The following is a 4,795-nucleotide window of genomic DNA, read 5'->3' as shown; positions in this document are numbered from 1 at the left end:
ACGATCGGAGGTTTTTAAAGCATTTATAAATCCCATTTTGTAGACAATGAAATTGAGCCAGGAAATGGGTGATGTGTACGTGCTTGGAAAGGTAATCCAAGAAGAGGAAGACACAGTCCAGCATCCCCTGGGTCTTGTCTCTACATTTAGCACTAACTCACTTCTCAGAGAACATAAACACTATGAAGAAATAATGGGAATGTGATTTTTGAGCCTCTCAGTAACGGAGGAGATGGAAATCTTCCCACCTCATCCCGTTTATTGCTGATTGTGCACACAACACTTGCCCATCAAGATCATTTTCAAAAGATGATTACTTCAGTGTGCCCAGGCCTGCAGGACGTAAGTACATGGGCAGTGGTGGTAAGAGCTATAATTATTCTTAATGGGAAAATATGCAGGTAATGACTTGGATGATCATGTATCTGTAATGTACGAGTTCCAAAGCCCAATGAAGTAATTAAGCAATCTGCAAACATGCAGGCGGAAAAAGCCTGAAATGGAAAAGAACCAGAATAATGTTCCTTTTGAATAACTGGCAGCTTTCTTAAGGAGGAGTCATAAAAAGAAGAGCTTTCTTATCTCTCTCTCTCTCCATCCATCCATCCATCCATCTTGCTTACCTGGTCTCATAAGCAAATATTTCTGTATCTTCGAGTACTAAGTATTTGTTGGAGGCCAGTTTTCCCAAGCTATCAGTTCAAAGGATAGTAGTTGTTCTTTATGGAATGTGAATTTGCATCTCGCTTTATCCTTATCAAGTTCATTCACACAAATAAGTCCATCTCACACTCAAGAGCAGTAGCGAGAGAAAAGACATAGTCCCCCCCACCCCCAGCAACGGCTGGAAGGTCTCAGTGTGAATTCCATCTCTTCTACTTACCCCATGGTTGACTCCATGGTTAATCATTTATTCTCCTCTTTAGGGTGATAATTCTCACTTGATGGGCAGATTCAAAGAGTAGGAGAAAGTTTTTCATCATGACAGAGCTGTGAGCTGTGCACCTAGGAAGTATAGACATTATTATTATAGATCTGTGTAGAGCAGCTTTCTTTTCCCTGCTTCCTAAATGAAGAATCTGAGGCAGAGTAATTTGTCCAAGGACATATAACTGGCTGTAGGCAGAGAAGTCAGATTTTCTGCTTGTTATTGAGTACAAGGTAGTGTGTTCTTAAAGGGGGGGGCAGAGGGGGAGGGGGGAGGGAGGGAGAGAGGGAGAGAGGGAGGGAGGGGGGGGAGAGAGAGAGAGAGAGAGAGAGAGAGAGAAAAGAAGAGGGTTGAGCGGTCGATCTTGGCCATACCATGACAAGTATGGAGTTATTCAGAGCATCAGAAATAGCAGATTTTCTAAAATAGCCTCTTTCAAATGGTGGGTGTAGAGAAACTATTTCTAAACATGTAAACCAAATCAAATCAAAGGGGTACTTTTGAGGAATACTAAACAAATATATTAGTCTTCTGAAGGATTTATGGAGTAAAAGGCAGGGAGGAAATGGCTAGATTAGGGCTGTCCAGGGAGCAATTAGCAGCACTTACAAACTATTAAAGCACTTTGTCCTTAGAAAACAACAGAAATTCAGAAGAAAGGTTTCTTTTTGCCTTTGAATATGCAGGCTCTCTGAAGCCAAAGCAAAAATGTTGCTGTGAAATTTGCAAGAGGTTGTCCTATCATGAATTCATGCTGCAGCTTTTACGTTTCTGTACATTGGTACCTTGGGCTGTGATTTTGTCACTGTCACTAACAAAGCTGCTTCAGACCAAATCAGGTTTTAAGGAGACCTGGAAAGGCTGACAAAAAATGTTGAGGGATGTTATTGGTGGCCCAGTAGGTGGCAGCCTCCCCTCTGAGTTAGTGCCTTGAGAGAGGCTTGGGGATGGATGGGATGGGGGGAGATTCTGGCTTTATTTTTTTATTCAAAATATCTTCCCTTTTTTTGAGGTACACTGGGGAAAACGGCAAGTAAGGAATATATGGCATTAAAACTTTTTTTTCCTCTCCTATTCATATTGGACAATTACATGCTGGCTTCCACATACATTCAGATAAAGTGTTTTCTATTTAAGATTGTATTGTTGGGCTTCCCTGGTGGCGCAGTGGTTGGGAGTCCGCCTTCCGATGCAGGGGACACGGGCTCGGGCCCTGGTCTGGGAGGATCCCACATGCCGTGGAGCGGCTGGGCCCGTGAGCCATGGCCGCTGAGCCTGCGCGTTCGGAGCCTGTGCTCCGCAACAAGAGAGGCCGCGACAGTGAGAGGCCCGCGCACCGCGATGAAGAGTGGCCCCCGCTCGCCGCAACTGGAGAAAGCCCTCGCGCAGAAACGAAGACCCAACGTAGCCAAAAATAAATAAATAAATAAATAAAATTAAAAAAAAAAAAAGATTGTATTGTTTTGTGTGATACCTTGCTGAGCAGATGCTGCTTCTTTCTCCCGCTGTTGGATATTCTTATTATTTGCTTTCATTTTGTAAAAAGATCCTGGCTTTCTTTGTTTTTGTTTTTGTTTTTGCGGTACGGGGGCCTCTCACTGTTGCGGCCTCTCCCATTGTGGAGCACAGGCTCTGGACACGCAGGCTCGGCGGCCATGGCTCACGGGCCCAGCCGCTCCGCGGCATGTGGGATCTTCCCAGACCGGGGCACGAACCCATGTTCCCTGCATCGGCAGGCGGACCCTCAACCACTGCGCCACCAGGGAAGCCCCCTGGCTTTCTTTGGATAAAAAGGCAATAGATATACAACAGGCACAAGCATAAAGTTCTTAGTTTTGGGGGAGAAATAAAGTTTTATTGGTGTTCTTTTCCATCTAGGTGAAAGAAAAAATAAGCCACCCTCTCTTCCCTACCAAGCACCTGTGAACACTGACCCATGGTTTGCGGCTCCACTCCTCCCAGAGCCTGGTGTTCTTACATTTCATTCTGATACTCATACTCTCAGTCAACCTGCAGGAGATCACCTGGTCCATCCCCCGTTGTTACAGGGTGAGAGTGGGCTAGTCCATCCCCTGCACCTGTGGTTGTAGGTCTAGCCTTTCTGGCTAATCCACTTGCCTCTATATTTCCTGGATAAGGAAAAGGAAGGGAGATGAGCCAGTGGGGGACAGAGAGTGCTCCTTATTGCCTCCTTATTTTGTACCAGGCACTGTATTAGTTACATATATTCTTTCATGTCATTCTTAGAAAAAGAATGGGGTTTTGGTGATGGGGATGAGATTAATAATGTCTCCATTTTAGGGGTGAGAAAATGAAGGCTCAAAGACTTGACCAAGGTCACTCGGCTGGTAAGAGCCAGGATATGAAACAGAAGCTTTTCATTAGGGGTTATTCAAATTTATTTCTAATATCCCCACCCCATTTAAAAACGTATTGGCATTTACCCTTGGGCTATGTAGAACTAGTGCTCTGTCACCAAAACATACCTATTTGCCTTAGTATGGTTCATGATTTCATCTTCAAATTAAAAACCTTTAAGAACCGAAAATACGCAGTCTTTACTCTCAACTTGAACCTAAGCCACATTTACCCTAGAATTCAGACTTCTGTGGACATCTCTAGAGGACCTGATGGGCTAATCTTTTTTTTTTTTTTTTTCGGTACGCGGGCCTCTCACTGTTGTGGCCTCTCCCGTTGCGGAGCACAGGCTCCAGACACGCAGGCTCAGCGGCCATGGCTCACGGGCCCAGCCGCTCCGCGGCATGTGGGATCTTCCCTGATCGGGGCACGAACCTGTGTCCCCTGCATCGGCAGGTGGGCTCTCAACCACTGCGCCACCAGGGAAGCCCTGATGGGCTAATCTTTAAGGGGTCGTTTGCATGAGGAGGAGGAGTCCAAATTTGGACAGAGACAGGCCTAGAAGGTGAGGGGGAAGGGTCAGCAAGAAGTCTGTTTCTTAGGTTTCCTCCAGCCCAGTCTGGGTGGTAGAAATCAAGGACTGAAAATAAATCTGGGAGTTGTTTGAAAATTCAGTAAGACATAGGGAGCACCATATATTGGGGGCTAATGTTATAAATGAGGTTAGAAAGGAGAAATATTTCCTCATTTCAGTGTCAAGTCATATCAGTTTTGACTTGGGCTCTTTGGAGTGTTATGAGCAAAGAAGAGTGAATGGTCTTATCTTGGCGAATGGGCTGCAGCCACAGAAATGTTTCATGATTATTGTGGTGGAACATCAGGGAAGATCCAGTTATCCAAAGAAGAAATTGTGGCTGAATGTTTTGTGTTGGGTTTGGCATTTTAAGGCAGAAGGCTCTGGCATAGTCTCAAATTATACCATGAGGGAAGTCCTAATTTGATCTACTCAAAAGGCAACTCTGGTTCTCACCCATTTAATGGGTCCTTTGAGGTGAGATTCATGAGGAGGTAATGAGCAGACAAGAAATCTTGCTTAATTAGGTCTTTGGTTGATATTAACATGATATTAACGTGATCTTTTTTCCTTTTCATTCCCCCTTCCTGCCATCCAACCCATTTCTGAAGGGCAGAGTAATTAGCAGAAGAAAAGGGACAGACCTTACCCAGGCTTGGTGAAGGGAATATGGGTAATGCTTTTTCAAAAATAACTGTCAGAGGGAAGAGGACATAACTGTTGCTGCCTTCAAGTAGTTGAAGACCTATTTTGTGGAAGAGAGATCAGACATGTTTTGTTTGCCTCCAGAGGTACCACTTGGGTCGCTGGGTAAAAGTGACAGGGAGAAATACTTCAGCTCAGTGTAAGGGAAAACTTACAGTCAGAGCCATGCAGAGATGGGATGGGCTGCTTTGGGAGCTCTGCCACTGGAGATGTCCAAGCAGAGATCAGAA

The 4,795-nt window shown here is 44.9% G+C and overlaps 1 long non-coding RNA gene across 1 annotated transcript; it reads right to left on the bottom strand.

Moving 5' to 3' along the window:
• Window positions 1-281: 281 nt before the first annotated feature.
• Window positions 282-4,794, bottom strand: LOC141279078 (uncharacterized). The gene is made up of 3 exons (XR_012332830.1): window positions 4,721-4,794; window positions 884-1,005; window positions 282-494 (listed from the first exon to the last, which is right to left on the bottom strand). It is a non-coding gene; the product is annotated as an uncharacterized lncRNA (long non-coding RNA).
• Window position 4,795: the final 1 nt, after the last annotated feature.

The sequence above is a fragment of the Tursiops truncatus genome, chromosome 7, assembly GCF_011762595.2.
Source record: "Tursiops truncatus isolate mTurTru1 chromosome 7, mTurTru1.mat.Y, whole genome shotgun sequence".
NCBI classification, from domain to species: domain Eukaryota; kingdom Metazoa; phylum Chordata; class Mammalia; order Artiodactyla; family Delphinidae; genus Tursiops; species Tursiops truncatus.
Note: the sequence above shows the minus strand (reverse complement) of the source record. Positions and strands in the feature narration are given on the sequence as shown.